Source organism: Choloepus didactylus, chromosome 14 (assembly GCF_015220235.1).
Source record: "Choloepus didactylus isolate mChoDid1 chromosome 14, mChoDid1.pri, whole genome shotgun sequence".
NCBI classification, from domain to species: domain Eukaryota; kingdom Metazoa; phylum Chordata; class Mammalia; order Pilosa; family Megalonychidae; genus Choloepus; species Choloepus didactylus.
Window position 1 is genome coordinate 47,920,735 of NC_051320.1, and position 19,148 is coordinate 47,939,882.

Sequence of the window (19,148 nt, forward strand, 5' to 3'; positions counted from 1 at the left end):
TAGGTGAAGGTATACTTGTATTGATGCCTTAATTTGGACATTTTCATGGCCTTCAGACTGTAACTTTGAAACTAAATAAACCTCCTTTATAAAAGCCCATCCATTTCTGGTATTTTGCATAACAGCAGCATTAGCAAACCAGAACATATCTAAACAGTAGTATTTTGTTTTTGTTTTAATTTCTGGATTGCTAGAAACTAATATGTAGTTTATCATTCCTTTCAGTTATTTAAAAGAATTGTTTTACTGAGAATCTAAACATTGAGGCAAATATTTTCTCAAGACCATTGTTCATATTACCTTAGCAATTTGTTTATCCATTGATCCATCCTTTTTATTTATTGTTTATGATATACAAACATTAATATGAAAATGCTAAATACAATTTCATTTTTATTTATTCTTTTCGTAAAGTATATAGAGAACCAATAATAAGCAGGTCACTGTGTTAAGACTTCATGATCTAGGAAACAGTAGAAGAAAGTGGGACAATAGAAAGAAAATTAGATGATATTAGTAAATGTCATAAAGTCAAATGTATACTTGTTATGGCTAATGTCTTAAAAACTGAGAATTGTTTAAGTCTATTTGTGTTGAAAAAAGTAGAAAAATTATGCTACATTTCATGTACTTTTTGGTACTATCTGTGCCTCTAGAAATTATTAAATTTCTCTTCTACCCTGAATTACATTATATTTCTGAATTTAGGAGATTATGGCTCTCTGCAATGCTTAGTTTTTGTGACATTCTCACAAAGGCCAATGATTTTTCCATTTTTATTTAAATTTTTATCTTCTGTTTCATTTCATTATCCATAATTGCCAAAAAAGTTTTTAATTTATGTTCAGGAGACAGGACCACATCGAGATATTGACTCCAACTCAGTTATGATGTCGATCCCCTTCCATCTACATTTCAGGAGTATAGTTTCCAAATTCCCCAAATTCTGCACAAGTAAATGATATTTGTCAGGAGTCCACTTCTAGGCATATAGCAGCCACTAAGTAACTTAAAATGATTGATTCCTTTTAGTTCATGAACTGGCCTGACCAGGCTTAAAAGTAAATCAATGGACTCTAAGCAGGATAGATACATTCCTAGTCTTGAAAATCACTGAGATTTCCAGAATGACTAGGGGTGGCAGATCAGATTATAATTGCTTCCTTATACTCTGATAGATACAAAGAGAAAAAAAGTTTGCCACAAAGGCAAAAGCCCAATCCCTTCATCCTACAGAATTTCACACTTTCATCTAAAATTGGGATTCATGTGGTAGGCAGATTAATGATTTCCAAAAATGCCTCATCCATATCCCTTGAAATTTTGAATCTAGTAGGTTAAGTAGCAAAGGGGGATTAAAGTTACAGATGAGATTAAGGTTGCTAAACAGATCTTAAAATAGATTATCCTGGATTATCCATTTGGGGCCATTTAATCACAAGAGCCCTTATGAGGGGAAGAAAGAGGTAGAAGAGGAGAGGCAGAGAGAGAGGTGTGACAATGGAAGCAGTCAGAGAGACGGCTTGAAGATGGAGGAAGATGGAGGGAGAGGCCATGAGCCAAGGGCTTTAGAAGCTGGAAAAGAAACAGGAAACAAGTCTCTCCTAGAGCCTCCAGAAAGGAACACAGCCTGACACCTTGATTTTAGGTATCAAGTATGACATCTGTAAGATAATAAATTTGTTTTATTTTAAGCCACTAAATTTGTGGTAATGTGTTACAGCAGCAAAAGAAAACTAATACACAGTGCTTATTATTGGGTAACTTTATAAACTAAAGCAACCAAATGAAATATGTGGAAATTGAAAATGAGAAAGCTACTCTAGTCTAGATGATTTCTAAAGTTCCTTCCCATTTTTGAAATTCCAGTTTCTTCCATTTAAAATGTATGCAGTTGCCACTAACCTGGCCACCAAAACATAACTTTGACATGGAGTGCTTCAGAGTCCCCTCCCTCCTTTATTTCCCTCTCAGAAAATTTCTCCTTTTCATTTTCCATTTGACTTCATCAGGCTTCCTTACCTTTATTTTGGGAAGAGTCATATTTTGATACAGTAAACATCAACTTTTTAACTTATTACCAACTGTAACTTTCCAGCTAACACACTTACTTCTTGACTAGTCAGTCTTGGCCTCATCTGTTAGGATGGGTTTAATCCCTCATCAAGGTTGATGTGACCAGTATTTATAAAATCAGGTGAGGAAGGAAATAAATAGGAATATTTAATATCACTAAAGGTCAAAGTTACCCTGGGAAATCTTCCACTCAACATGGCCATTTCTATCATTTCACAATATTTGTTGCCCATATTACCAAATAAAACCACTAAACTGAAAAGCACAGGAAGACACAGGTTGTGTGATTTTGTTTCCTTGGCTGTTCAAGCAAATACCATGAAATGGGTCAGGTTAAACAACGGGAATTTATTCACTCATGGATTGAGGTTGGGAAAAAGTCCAAATCCAGGCATTATCAAGGTGATGCTTTCTTCCCAAAGACTGTGGCATTCTGCGGCTGGCTGCTGGTGATCCTTGGTCTTCTGCTTGTCACATGGCAAGGCACATAGCAGCACCTCCTGGTCTCTCCTTTCTCGTCTGGGTTCAGCTTCTTGCTTCCTGTGGCTTACTCTCTCAGTCTGAATTTCACTCTGCTTATATAGGACTCCAGTAATAGGGTTAAGACCAATCCTTCTTGAGGTGGGTCACACCTTATCTGAAGTAACCTCATGAAAAGGTCCTACTTACAATGGGTTCACACCCACAGGAATAGATTAAATTTAAGAACATGTTTTTCTGGGGTACATGCAGCTTTGAACCACTGTACCGTGGATAGGAGGGTTGATACATAAGATTATCAAAACATGCTTTGGCAGGTAACCTGGGTGGCCTGGGAAGTCAGGAATGGATTCATCATAACTTCTTTGAAATTGGTTTTCAATTTGAAGGATTATATTTTTAAAAACTTCTACTATATTAAGTTATTGATTCTTTTTTTCCATATCAAGTCTACTAACTACAACATTCAGCTGGTAAGAATTATTTTTGCCTGAATTAAATGTGGATGGGTAACTCGAGCCTATTTCAGGTTCAACAGTCATCTTGAACTATTTTTCAAACATTTTGGATTTGGCAAAAAAATATTTTACTCAGTAATTTTCTGCTTAATTTTTAAACAGTTGTGTGTTTTAAGGGGAATTTAATCTGTATGTTTCTGATTCATTTACCATTAACCATTCAGGCTGTTTTTTGTGGCCATTTTTTCATAGAGGTGATGTCTAAGAATACTTTCAGAGACTTTAAAAAATATCCTGAAAAAAAATCAGAAAAGCTTCATTCTGCCAGAGGAAATCAAATGTCAAATCTAGGGAGATGAAAGAGGTTCTAGATTCATGTTAAAATTGCAGCCTGACTCAAGAAGAGAGAAACCATTTTTCTCCTAATTTTATAGGTTAGGACGAAAATCTTTCTGAATTTAGAATTGCAGACATGAATAGGTGCCCACTGAATCTGTATTTCCTAAGCTGTTAGTAGGAAATCCGTGCACTGAAGCCTAGTGCTTCTGAGGAAAAGGCAGCCTTTCATGCCAGTGGCAGGGAGGAGGGTCAAAAAGGAAATGTTTCAGGCAGCTCTGAAGAGGGTTATTTATGATCGGTTACACAAATGAAGAGAATGAGAACATGTGTGGATAGAAGAGAAAAACAGAGGGAGAAGCAAGAAAAGAAGAATATTTCTGAAGAAGTTAAGCAGCATATCATTTCCTTTTTGTTCCTGGAGGATCTCTGGTTTTGGATCTCAAGGTTACATGGACCCAAAATGGTTAATTACTGAGAGTGCTCTCTGACCCTTGAGAAGTTAAGAACAGACAAACTTAACCTATGCTATAGCCACTTGTGATAAACTGAATATATTATTTTTTAAATGAAGCAATAAATATTCTTGTTTTATTTCCATCTATTCCTCAATATATTGATTTCCAAAAACTTTCAAAAAGCCCCCATTATCTCACTTCTTCAACTTGGCTTTTGTTTTTCTCCAAACTTTTTGCATTGCTTATCCCATTTCAGAAGTGAGAAGTGCTAGTTAAAAAGAAAAGGCATTGTGTTTAATAGGTTTTGTTTTATGTACCAAGTTTCATATATGTTTGCATATGTGCATGTGTGTTTGTGCAGGAAATTCTTGGCATTAAAACCATTTAGATTTAAAACTTTCTTCTTCCTATCATTAATATTGCAGTTATTGAGTTGAAAATTTAAAACACCATGTCTAGGTCATAAAATTTTGATATAATTTATAACTAAATTCTGTCATTCATCCATTCAACAAATACTTCTTAAACACCTTCTATGGGCACAACGGTGTGATGAAGAAGAATTTATAAACTGGGGCACACAACAGATTCCTGAGCTTAAGTGCTTAAACATTTAGAATCTAATTTCAGAAAATGAGGAATAATATGATACTAAGCTCACAATTTGCAGTTGGTCATTGCAACAGACTTCATTTCTTCATAACAGGAGCCTGCATTAGAAATATCCCCAATTTTATATATAGATATATTAAAAGTTAAGATTTTTTTAAAATTCCCAAACTCTATAGCTTTGGTCTCTTAGCGAATTCCTCTCAGTTTATATCAAACTATTTTTAAAACATACCTTCCAGTGAGTGCCAACCATGTCACTCCATCTGTGAAGAGTCCTGACATTTCACAAGAATGACAAGTTGGCCATGAAAATGACAGAGGAGAAGATCATAAGGAATTATTTCAATGCCCCAAAGCAGTCTAATGTTTTCAATTTTTATAAGTTTTTTTCCCCCTGAATTTAGAATTTTTAAATGAAATAGCTGCTACACGGAAAAGACTTGGATTTCACAAGTCATAAATGGGTAGGAGAATAGCCTTATTTTTCTGCTTCTCCAGGGGAGCTTTAATGAATTTAACACACAACAAGCTGCCAGAAGATAGGTCCACTCCTATAAGGCCACTGTATTCAACCTCTAAAAGAATGAGACTGCAGATGCTTCTAGACAGAACAATTGACTCAAGTGTTAACGAAGACAGTCAGCAGAAGTGAAGTAAACAGATATGCTGCCTCTTTATTTATTTGTGTTGATCTTCAAGATGGATCAAAGCTACTATAATTTCATTCAGTGGCAAAAGAGATAGAGTAGGAAACCAAAGTACCTTTGAAAATGCAACAGAGAGACATTTCCTGGTTCCAAGAGTGAGAAGTTTAATGGGTCTAAAACCATTTTCCTTCATGGAAACATACATTTTATTTCATTTTAAGCCTCCTCATATAATTCCTCTAGAGGTTGCAAATCTGGATGAGACTAAAGTATCTTGAAGTTTTAAGTGTTTTATTTTTGAAGTTACAAATGTAATTCATCCTTGAGAACCTCAGTAACACAGATATCATTCCAGACCCTGAAAATACCCATTTAATATTCCATGATATGGATTTTCAATTCATTCAACCATTCTCCATTGATGGGCACATTTCTAGTGTTTTGCTGCTACATATTATGCTATAGTAAACATCCTAACATTATGATGCTTTCATTTCAGTGGAATTGATTTATAGAACTAGGAATTTCTAAAATTGTAAAGTATTCTGTATGTTTTTCTAATGAGGATCCCCAAGAAGTAATTCTTCACCATTTTGTATTCTTCCTCCTGTCTCCTTTTTTCACACATTGATTAAACTAACTCTGTACAGAATTTTCTGTTACATGAATAAAAGAAGACCTGTTCTTTGTAACTAAAATTTGTTATTTCTTTTATTGTCAAAACATTTCTCTTCTTAAAAACTTCACCCATGCCTGTTTATCATCCAAAGATATAGCAGGTGCTGCTAAATAACTGTTAAATAAATTTGCAAACATTTCTTCTTTCTGAGATGAAGGAGTCTAAATAGATATGTCTTTGACATTCCAGTCCTTTCTGCCAAATCAGTATGTTTGAACAAGTCCTGGCAGGGGTAGGAAACTGGAGAGGAGGGGTCAGAAGAGACCAAGAAGCCGATAGTGAGCTAGTGTCCACACAAGACCGCCTGTCCCAGCAGTGGAATAGTCAATCAGTCATCTAGGGAAATGCAGTGCCTGTGGACTTGTCAACTCTGCAGATGGACCATATGGGGACAACCACTATAGTTTGGTGAGCAGAGAGGTATCTGTAGCTGCAAAGAATTGACTTTATGTAACTGCAAGGCTAGCAAATCTTACTCCAGCCATAGAAATAATAAATCTTATTCCAGCCTTTAGTAATCAGGATTGTCTCAGGAACAAAATGTGCCTGAGCAAGTTAATATTTTTTAGTACCTTAAACAGGAAGGCAAAGGAAAGGGAGGAGAAAGCCGAGACAACTCTGGCCAAACAGTGCACAGTTTCTGCCAGACTCCAGGCAGATCCCTGAGGATGGGGGGTGGAGCTATTAGGGGAAAATTTTGTTTTGGATGCAAGGGAATATTTCCTCTCAGCATAGGGGTGAAATCAGGACAAGTGGCAATCCTGTTTTCCTGTTTTCAAAATATCTCATTTCTTTAGATTCTATTTGAGCTTTACGGCTATCTATAAATGTGGAAATTGAGCTAAAGCCAAAAGGTTGGCCCTATTTCCCATGGGCCCCTGTGCCACCGATTGGGATCAGAGAGCAGGCGTAAGCTTGCCATCCACAGCAAAGCATTTGCTGACACCATTGTAAAGCCTGTCAAAACACCCAGAGGCCTCAGGGTCAGGAAAGAACTATCACGTGGCGTTTCATGTGGGCAAAAAATGTCCCTAGGGAGCTGCTCCAGTTCTTATTTTAATTATTTCTAATTCTCAGAGGTTCTTTACTATTAGTGATAATGCTATGGTTAATGAACTACATGTTTCCATGTGTATCACATATACCAGTGTTTATATCAACCCCTTAATACTGACCATGCCATGTGACATGCAACATGTTTGGTGTTGTGTGGGTGTTGGGTGTAGCAAAAAAGCGTTCATTTTTCCAATTTTCCTTTTCCTTTCTTCTTCTTTTTGTTTTGTTTTGTTTGTTTTGTTTTGTTTGTTATTAGAGGATGATCTCAAAGAATGAAAGGACTCTAGAACTGCTCATTGCTCTTTCTGATGAGTTGGAAATAAGCAGTGATTCTCAATTTATCTTCTTTCTGTTATTTATTACTATTTTTTTATTTTCTTTCAAACCTTTCATTTCTTTTAATTTTGTAATCTTGTATATTATTATTTGATATTCTAGAATTCTTGAAATTACTACTGAATCTACTTTTATTCCTTAACCATAGAATGAGCCTACTTTGGACATATGTGCTGGTTAATTTGCACTACTATTAATTTATCAAGAAGGTAAATTATTTAGTTAAGGATTAATATGTGTATGTATATGTAGAAATAAAAGGTGGTCTAGAGCTTTGGTTAAAAATCATTTCAAAATAGTGCTATGGTATTAAAAAAAATGGTGATGTGATGAAGAAAAGAATCTAGGAGCCTGTTTTTAGGAAAAGCACCCTACGTTGAAGAGAGAGATGAGCTCATTGGTTATGTTCTCTCTCTCAACTCTGCCCTCTTTATCTACAAACTTATTTGCATGCCAACAATTCATCTCTCTCCTTCGCTTTAGTCTTAGAGAATAAAATGTTCCTTTCTCTTCCCATGATGCATTGATTCAATTCTCTTTTACCTAATATTATGATTTCCTCCATTAATTATGCCCTGAACCTTCAGTCTCATTTCTCTATTAGACAAACATACTAGCTTAGAAACATAAATAATTAAAATATCCTGCATCCTAAATAAAAATCCTCCGTTGAACCCATACCTTTCTTGAGGTGCCAGCCTCTCTCTCTCTCCCTCCCTCTCTCTCTCTCTCTTCCTCTCTCCTTGCCCCTCTCCAGCTTCGTCCCCATCATCCATATTTCTTAAACATAGGGTTGAGTTGTCTCTCCTTTGCCCCATTCATTTCTCCATAGACAGAAATATGGCTTTTGCTGCCTCCACCCCACTGAAATGGCTTTTGGAGAAACATCCTAATTGTTATGCCCAGAGATATATTATTGGACATATATTTCTGTTGTATCTGACAATGTTTATTACTCTCATTTTCTAGAAGCTTCTGCCTCTGGGTTTCCACTATGCCACTGTGCCAGTGTCCCTAATCAGCTTACACATCTGTGACACTCCATCTTGACCTTTTATATGGATTTTGTTGTTATTCTTTACTTCTTAAATGTTGATTTTCCTCAAGTTTGTCTCATCAGCTGATATTTCTTCCCCTTCCTTCACTTCCCTGTGCTAATTCACTCCCAGATTTTTACTGCCACCAGAGGTGGCAGGACACGGGGTAGCCCTGCGGTATTAAGCTAGTATGGCTCCAAACACTCTCTTCAGCTCTGAAATTTTCCTCAAACCTGCTGGTCATATTCACCTTCATGTCCTATAGGCACTCTTAATTCCATAAGTTTCCCTAAATCATTTTGGAAGAAGTTGTTTAGTTAAACAAGCAACTAAAAGGGAAATGCCCAATGTGGAATTCATTACTTTTGCCCCAAAACCTGCTCCTTTCCCCTTTAATTCTTCTTTCAGTCAGGAGCATACAATTCACCCAGTTCCCAGAACTGAAAGTGGAGGTTGAGGGTTCATCTCTGAGTCCTCCTTTTTCCTTGGTTTCCATATTCAAATAAGTGCTATGCACTTTACCTCTGAAATAATCTTGAATTCAAGCCCTAGATTACTGCAATGGTCTCCCAGCCTCTATGATCATGTGGTTCTCAAAACCATCCTCTCACAGTAACCAGAAAGATGCATCCAAAGTTCAATTCTTATTTCATCATTTCCCTGATAAAAATTGACGGTGTTTCCATATGAGTTGGTCTATTTCTCTGGTATTACCTCACACAAATGCTTACCTTGTGCTTTGCTCTCCTGCAATACTGAATTCTTCATAATTCCCCTCATGTGTTATGCTAGTGATCCCACCCGTGTCTTTGCTGATGCTGAACTCTTTGCTTGGAATGTTCCTATCCTCTTCACCTAATTCCTCCTAATCCTTTAAGACTCTCTTGGGTACAACTGCTTCCAAGAAGCCTTCCTTGGTCCCTATCATACCCTGATTGGGTTGGTTAGCCTTCTCTGTACTTCCATAGCAGGCTCTATATGTCTTCACTAGATTTGGGGGGCATGCGTGCGTGTATACATATGGGGGGTGGGGGTGGGCATCTGTCAGCGGGCCGGATGGATAGATTGGGGAAAAATATGGAAGGTCTCCAGTGTTTTACTGTATAAATTTTAAACATTGTAGAACACACAGAGACACTGCTTTTGAATGGGAGAGCAACCTGGATGAGAATGGTGTGATAGGAAAATACTTTTTAGCAGTAGTGGGTAAATAGATTAGGGTTGGGGGCAAGGTGAACACTTAGAAAAATATAGTAGTTCAGAAATGAAATGATAATGACGTGAGCTAGAATGGTGACTGGAAATACTGGGGAAGAAGTATATACCAGTGACATTACAAAGAAAAATTTCTATGGTGACAAAATGTGGGAGCCAAGGAGAGCACGGTAAGGTCAGGGATCCTGTCCACTTTGTTCAACATTGTATGCTCGCTGCATAGCACTGAACTTGGCACATAGTAGGTGGTGAATAGATGTTTTTTAAGTGAAAGAATGAATGGATAAATGATAATATAATCCTTTCATAAAGATGTTGTACATGTCTTCCTTCAGAGAACAGCATGGAAGGTTGTTTTGGTTTGTTTTGCACCTCTACCAGTACAATAGTCTGTTCTCAATGGGTTTAGAGTGATGATAGAATTATGTGACTTTGTTGCAGTTTAGTTACTTTCATTCTCTCACCATTGCTTCTGCAGAGTCCTAGGCCTTAGCACAATCAATGCTACTGTTCTGAAATCAGCTTTAGAACTTTGATCTCAGGCTCTAAATATGTCCTTGTTGTAAACAAGCAACACATCTAAGAATAGCCATATCATCTGCTCATCTAAAGGGTTTCATGTGTGTTTAATTAATAATTGAGAACAAATGTCACCATAGTTGCCTCAGTCTAGACAGGGGACAATTATATCATCTACTTAGTTTTTTCTGCTTGAGGGATATATAAAGCTTTCACGGAAGGCTATTAAAGATTCAGATAATTAAACTTGTATTTTTTGCACATTAATGACAATTTATATTTGAAGACAATTAGCAAGAGTTACTTATGTGTTCAAAGAATCAATTTCATGAAAAACCTTTATAACATGTGAAGATATATGTATATGGGGATATTAACCATAATACTGCTAACAATAGCAAAAGTCTGGAAATTACTTAAATATTCATCATAAATTAGGGTATATCTTCCATGCAGAATTCTAAACAATGCATTAAAAAAAGAGAATGGAGTAAATCTATGTGCACTGATGTGAAAAAAATGTCTAAGATACATTGTTAAGAGGAAAAAAGCAAATTGCAGAATTACAGAGCAGAATATTTAATTTGGAAGCAATTCACGCACAAAGTGAATACAGACCATGTAACTGTACATGCACGCACACACATTTTATACCACTAGCGACATTAAAGTTACCTGGAAAAATAGTAGTAGTAGTCATTCAAATGTAGACTTTACAGGGATGTAACAGGCTTCCCATCATTTTAATGCCAATTTAAATGTCAAGTTATTAACAGTAGGGGGATAAAATCACACACACCCACCACCTATACTCAGGGATGATATTCAAAATATTTAACAACCCATAGGATATTGGCCAATTGGAAGAGACACCACCTTTAGTGCTGGAGGCCCAAACCTTTGGTGGCTGGAATTTGAGGATGTCTGGGTGTTGGAAAGGAACTAGGTGGCCTCAGCCACTGGGATTGGGCAGGACATTGGAAGTCCGGGAGAGTAATTATTTACCAACCAGTATGTACTTCACTTTGTGTGTTAACAATGAATACAACCCAGTCAATCTACCTATTCTTGAACCACATTGGCTCAGAGGTTTTCTCTGAGCATACCATATAATTACATACTTTCTTATCTGTACACGTATTGTTGCTTTTATCTCCAATTCTACAGCCATACTCCATTCTCCACTTTCAAGGCTATGTCTAGTAATTCTCCTCTTCAAGACCTAGCCTTCAAACTAGTTCAAATGTTACCCTCTCTATGGCATCTATCTGCTGACTAGAGAGATAACTACTCCCTCTTGCTTTGAGTTCCTAAAGAACTCTATATTCCAGTGCTGCATTTCTTCTACTGTACTGCATCCTGCTACAATCAGGCTCCTAGATAATTCTGTATCCTCCACAACTAACCTAGTGTGGAGCATACAGTGGGTACATGTATTATGTGGACATATTAATAGTAGTAGAAGTAGGAGACATGGTAGTAATGTTTGCCTTCTTATGCAAGGTACTAGCATGCTGCAGGTATTAACTTGTTTATTCGTCATAACAAGGCAATATACCACTAATTTCACCATTCATCAATGACTTGCCCAAGCTTAACAGTTGTTATGGCAGAGACAAGACCCCAGGCAGCCTAACAGAGGTTGTGAGTGGTGGAGCCCACCTCTGCACCTGGACCGGTCCACTTACCCAGACACCATCATGGGCGCTAGGTAGGCAGGAAGTTCTCAGGTCCTAGAAATCTGGTCAGGACAGAAACCTGTGGTCACAACACGATGGGCCCCTTCCTGGTGGGCAGTTCTACGCTGGGTTTGAATGTGCCCAGCATATTAGTTAACATAACCAGGGAGGCTGGGGAGTGGAAAGCAAGTACACTAGCTTTGGGATGAAGCTACCTCAGATGGGAGATAATGAGTATGTTAATGGAGTACACAGACAAGGGTGAAATGAAACCCTCTGTTAAGTTGCTAAGAGGAGAATCTCATATGTGTGCGCATGTGTGTGTATGTGCATATGAACACTTACCTAAACACGTGTGTGTTAAAATAATAAAAACCACAATGAACACACATAGCCCTATGATAAGGGCTTTACCTACACTAATGCGTTTAGTCATAAGAACAACCGTAAAAAGTAGGTACCGTTGTCATCTTCCTTTCACAGGTGAGGAAACTGGAACCCATAGGAATTAAGTGACTTGCCAAGTTAAGAGTTAGGGAGTGATAGAGCCAAGATTTCCACCCACTAGTTTAACCTGACAGTACACCTGATTAACTGCCATGACATTCTCTATTTTTTAATCACAGCTAACAATCAATGAGCAGTTCCAACATGTATTAATAATTAAAATGTATTACGCAGGACTGAGGTTAAAGAAAACATTAAAAAAATCTTAGAACCCTGGAAGATAGGTACTGGTTCTCTCCACATTTTCAGAGAAGAAAGCTGAAGTCCAGAGAGATTAAGTAACTTAATCTGAATTACAATAAATTACATAGCTAAGAAATGATGGAGCGAAGATTTGAATTGACACTCTGGCTACTCCTAAACATTTAAGCAATACACTCTAATGCCTCCTTAGTACAGAAATTGTCAGAGTTCGACATGAAAATGCAACATTTTAAGTCTGAAAAATAATCAAGCCCAAGGCAGGGGCCAGGTGATATCTGGCTGGCTGGCTGGCTGGATGGCAACGAGTGTCTCAGGGTAGTGTTACATTTTCTAACATCTTGAGATGCAGAATCTGATCATTAGTCTTTAATCTTTTTTCCCTAATCATTTACTATGACATATATTATGCGTTCATAAAATTTTAGAGAAAAATGTAATGATCTTAAATGCACCAACCCTCAACTCTGTTAAATCTCAAATTTTTATACAGCCATATTGATACCATTTATAATTAGATAGACAGACAGACAGATTATATAGATGTTTCTGTATGGTGAGATCAGTGAAGCCCCGGGGTAATCCTCCACATTCACATTCCCCACATCCACATTGCCTTATGATAGGAATCCCTCCCCTCATTTGGTGTAATTATACCCAGGCATTTCTTTATGTATTAACTACTTATGGATGTATTTATAAGCAAAATGTAGTATTTTTTTGCAGGTTTTCAATTATTATTCTGTATCATGTCTTACCCCAGCACTGAAACCATGCCCAGCATAAAGTAGGTGCTCAATAAATACTTTTTATTTTCTATTGCCTTCCTGCTGTGAGAGATGGGGATTTAGCTCAATTACACCATAAAACTCAATAAATGATTTCAAGTAAATAAGGAATGGATGTTTTTAAGATTACTCTATGCTGCTACATGCAACTCTAATCTCTTTCCTTGTTGTATAATGTCCTAATTTTTAATATACCACAAGCTATTTATCTAACAATCATTCATACTGAATGTAAATAATAACAGTTTAAAAATTATTTTTGATTCCCATATTTTGATTTCCTTCTCTTGACTCAATTCATTGAATGCTCATTTACTCACTGTTGAGTAGGAGTAGAAATCATGGGCATCTTTATCTTGTTTGTGACTTTAATGGAAGTAGCCTCTAATATTTCACCTGTAAATTTGTTGTTCACTATCAAGGGCACACATTTCTTTTATTGTCAAGTTCTTGGAAAGTGCCTTATTCATTGATGTCCACGTGTATTTTCTCCAAGTATATGTTCAAGAATTACAGCTTGGAATTTCCCTACACTACTCCTATATTTCTATGCTGTGGATCATATGATCACTATCCAAAAATTTTCTTCAGTACTCATTTCATGGGTTTCAGTTTCTTAATCTCAATCCAATTCCCCAATGTGAGACACACCTCCAAACCAGGCGAATGCTACACATATTGCCTCACTGAGAAGCAACTCAAGAGAGAGAAAAAGATGGCGGCATAGAGAGATGTGGAAGACTGTTAGTCCCCCCCGGGAACAATTCATAAATGACCAAAAAACTAGTAAATAACCAGGAATAACTGCGGGGAGACAAACGTGAATGTCTACTCATCAACCACCAACCTGAATTGGGAGGAATGCCCAAGATCGCAGCATAAAATCTGTAAGTAAAACTGCGGACCCGTGCTGAGAGCCAAGAGCCCCTCCCTCACAGAAGCTGCGCAGTGCTAGAGAACAGCACTCTCTGAACAAGCTAGTGTACTGCAGCCCAGCTCCATCTGGGATTTTAATGTTAACTGCTAAATAGACAGTGAATCCTCAACAAGCAGACAGAGGCTTTTGGGGACAACTGACCTTGGGAGAGTGAGGGGACATATCTGTCTCAGGGCAAGAAGCCCAGAGGCTGACGGGTGAACCCGGGAGCTTTTCTGTCCCTTTTGCTGTCTGTGGAGAAAACTGCAGCCGCTTTCAGCCTGCAGCGCTTTGCAGTAAAGACAGACTCAGCCATTTTAAAATCAAAACACTTTGATCAGCAGAGTCAGAGAAACAAAGAACTTCCTGATAGGCAGTGACCTCTTTGGAGGGGGCATAGCTTCCCAGGAGGAAAGGGAGGGACCCAGCTCTACTGCCTGCCTTTCCGGAGCCAAACCCCAAAGCTTGGGGGAGGAGAGCCACAGGCCACACCCCCTTACACAGGCGGTGACAGACTGCACCTGCCAAACAGAAAAGCACAGGTGTATTAATCCTCTATAAGAAAAACCATCAGGGGAACCAGATACTGATTATTTCCTCTTTCTGTGACCTGAACCTGTTCTTGCCTGGGAAAACCTGACTGGGGTGGCCTAGGAGGTCAGATGCCTAGACAACAGAAAACTACAACCTACACTAACAAAAACGAAGCTATGACCCAGTCAAAGGAACAAACATACACTTCAACTGAGATACAGGAATTTAAACAACCAATGCTAAATCAATTCAAAAAGTTTAGAGAATATTTCACAAAAGAGATAGAGGCTGTAAAGAAAATACTGGGCATATATACGGCAGAAATTGAAAGTTCAAAAAACAACTAGTAGAATCTATGGAAATGAAAGGCACAGCACAAGAGATGAAAGACACAAGAGATGAAAGACACAATGGAAACATACAACAGCAGACATCAAGAGGCAGAAGAAAACAAATCAAGAACTGGAGAACAAAACACCTGAAAGCCTACATGCAAAGGAGCAGATGGAGAAAAGAATGAAAAAATATGAGCAACATCTCCGGGAACTTAAAGATGAAACAAAGTACAAGAATCTACGTATCATTGGTGTCCCAGAAGGAGAAGAGAAGGGAAAAGGGGCAGAAGCAATAATAGAGGAAATAATCAATGAAAATTTCCCATCTCTTATGAAAGACATAAAATTACAGATTCAAGAAGCTCAGCGTACTCCAAACAGAAGAGATATGAATAGGCCTACAACAAGACACTTAATAATCAGATTATCAAATGTCAAAGACAAAGAGAGAATCCTGAAAGCAGCAAGAGAAAAGCGATCCATTACATACAAAGGAAGCTTAATAAGACTATGTGCAGATCTCTCAGCAGAAACCATGGAGGCAAGAAGGAAGTGGTGTGATATATTTAAGACACTGAAAGAGAAAAACCTCCAACCAAGAATTCTATATCCAGCAAAGCTGTCCTTCAAATATGAGGGAGAGCTCAAAATATTTTCTGACGAACAGACAATGAGAGACTTTGTGAACAAGACACCTGCCCTACAGGAATTACTAAAGGGAGCATTGCAGAGTGATAGGAGAAGACAGGAGTGTGTGGTTCAGAGAAGCAACTCAATAGGGCACACCAAGACTATCATTTAAGGAGTTAACGTGTACACAGTCCATAAGCCTACCTGTGAGGTAAAGCACATGGGAAGGCAGAGACACTAAGCAGAAGGTTGAATAACAAGATGCCATTGACTCTTAAGAGAATATAATTTGATCTGTGTTACAGAAAAAAAAAAGAAAACACAAACCCAGACATTCAAAACTTTCTTCCCTTTCTCATCTTAAATTTGTTTTCTTATTTTTAGTGTCTGTTTTATATACCTAGAAGTTGTTCAAAATGTTCTTTTTTACAATTAGGACAGTGTCAGCTTCTAAAAGACCTTCTTATTCTTTTCCTGGATAGCATTTATGTTAACTCTGGTTAAGCCATAAACATTTTACTACTAATATATTATCAAAGTGCTTTCCAAATAGCCATTTCCAGCAGTCTCTTTTGGCTAGTTATTTCTAGCCATTCTCTTGCCTAGTTAAGTGTTTGTGCAACTGACAGGTGTCTCTTGACATTTAAATAAGGCTGAAATCTTAAGACACTATCTTGAAACTTACAAAAGATTGGTTTTATGATTTCTTTGTCCTCTGGGTCAGTTTCAACTGCTGAAAGAACTTCCAGGAGGTTATTGCCCGAGAATTTCCTTTGTGACTAAGGTAAAGGAGAAGCAGCTCCAATCTCATTAGAGACCATAAAATGAGGCTAAGTTCAGTTTCCCTAAAGATTAACAAGTCATAAATAAGAGGCACAGTCATATTGAGAGAACGTACTTGTATTTAGGTCAGACTAGGTAGAAAAAAGACCACTCTCTATAGCAAATAAGGCATGAAATGGTGCAGTGTGATTTGGTGGATAAAAAGTATGGATTCTGTAGTCCCTTTGCTGGTTCAAATCTTAGTTCCACAAATTACTGACTATACAACCTTGGACATGGTACTCAATCTATATGTGACTCAGTGTTTTACATCTGAAAATTGAATATAATGAAAATATCTACTTTACAGTGAAATTAAGAGAATGTAGATAATGTGCTTATCATAGAACTTATTGGAAAATGATCACTTTTGTTATATATGATTTGTGTGACTGATTAATCTGTCCCATTTTATATGCATAAATTGAACTTCATTTGGATCACTGGAATTGAATAAATCTTGATAGAGTTTGAATACATTCTAAAAAGTGAAACAAAATCAGCAGGAGGTATGTTTGACAATCCTGCACAGGTCTCCACGTTCTACAAGAAAAGTAAAACTCACAACATGCATATTGCAATACATGTTGGGTAGAAAAAAATGTACTTTGTTCCCCATTTACTTCTATAATATTCCTGTTAGTCTCACTTAGAAGGAAAAACTGAAGTTTAGAGGTGAAAAAACCATGAGTGCTGCCCAGCTTGAAATAAATTGAAGAGAGCAACATGCAAGACAGGCATTGTCATTTATTTATTGAACAAATATTTATTGAGTATCTACTCTGTGTTTGGTACTGAGAGGCTTGAACCCTTTGTGGTTAATTGGTCAATATCTTTATCTGTGGTATCAAACTGTAAAATTAGCCATAACCAGAAAATTCATGAATGCATGCTCTTTATAATAAAAAATGACCAGGAAAGTGAGTGGCACCTCTTTTGAACTACTGGCTGATTCCCAACAACCTAAAAATCCTAAATTCTCCTAACCTAAAAAATTAAAACTAAACATACAAAAATGCCATTAAGCCATCAATAAAAAGCCCTCCCCCCTTTTTGTCTGTGTTCATCATTCCATTTTCATCATCAATTTCTGTCTAACAGTTGTGTCAGTCATGAACAGTAATACATGTGAAGGTACTTTGTAAATACTCTCCAGATGTTAGGTAGGGTTATTTGTTATCCAGGGCCAACTCCTACATGTCAGTTCTTACTAGACATTATGACTTACCTGCCCCACTGTCATTTCAACCTCTAAAATCTCAAAACTAAGTTTTTTCCCCCTGAAATCTGTCCTATTCTTATGTTTTCAGTTGATGGCACCAGTACCTTGTTGCCTAAGCAACAGACCTCATTACAAAGCTACAGTGGTCAAAACAGCATGGTATTGGCACAAGGACAGATATATATACCAATGAAATCGAACTGAGAGTTCAGAAATAGTCCCTTACATCTAGGACAAATTGATTTTTGACTAGGCTGCCAAGTCCACTCAATTGGGAAAGAAAAGCCTCTTCAAAAAGTGGTACTGGGAGAAATGGATATCCATATGCAAAGGAATGAAGGAGGACCCCTATCTCACACCATGTACAAAAATCAGCTGAAAATGGATCAAAGACCTAAACATAAAAACCAGGACTACAAAATGCCTAGAAGAAAATGTAGGGAATCATTTACAGGATGTTGGGTTAAGCAATGGTTTCTTAGTATACTCAAAGCACAAGCAACAAAAGGAAAAAATAGATAAATGGGACATCAACAAAATTAAAAGCTTTTGTGCACCAAAGGACTTGATCATGAAAGTGAAAAGATAACTCCATGGGAGAAAATATTTGGAAACCACATATCAAATAAGGGTTAAATATCGAAAATATATAAAGAAATTCTACAACTCAATAATTAAAAAAAACCCAATTTTTAAAATGGTCAAAGACTTAAATAAACATTTCTCCAAAGAGGAGATACAAATCCCCAAAAAGCACATAAAAAGATGCTCAAAATCATTAGCCATCAGGGAAATGCATTATCAAAACCACAGTGAGATACCATTTCACACTCACTGGAATGGCCACCATTTTTTAAAAAAACAGAAAATTATAAGTGTTGGGGAGGATGTGGAGATACAGAAACAGTCATTCATCGGTTGTGGGAATGTAAAATTGTGCAGCCACTGTGGAAGACAGTTTGGCAGTTCCTCAGAAAGCTAAGAATAGAATTACCATAAGACCCTGTAATTCCATTACTAGGTGTATACCCAAAAAGAATTTAGAGCAGGGACTTGAACAGATATTTGCACATCGATGTTCATAGAGGCATTATTTACAATTGCTAAAACATAGAAGCAACTCAGGTATCAGTCAAATGATGAATGGATAAACAAAATGTGATATATACATACAACAGAATTTTATTCAGCAATAAAAAGGAATGAAGTTCTGATTCATGCAACAACATAGATGAACCTTGAAGACATCATGTCAAATGAAATAAGCCAGACACAAAAGGACAAAAATTGTATGATCTCCCTAAGATGAAATAATTAGAATAAGCAAACTCATAGAATCAGCACCTAGAATATAGGTTACTAGGGACTGGGTTGGTGTAGGGAATGGACAGTTAATGCTTAAATTGTACAGAGTTCCAATTTCTATTTGGGTTGATTGTAAAGTTTTGGTAATGGATGGTGATGACGGTAGTCCAACATTATGAATGTAAATTAACAGCACTGAATTATATATGTGAATGTGGTTGAAGGGGGAAATTTTTGGCTTTATATATGTTACTAGAATAAAACCTTTAAAAGAAAACAGAATTGTACAACACAGTGAAC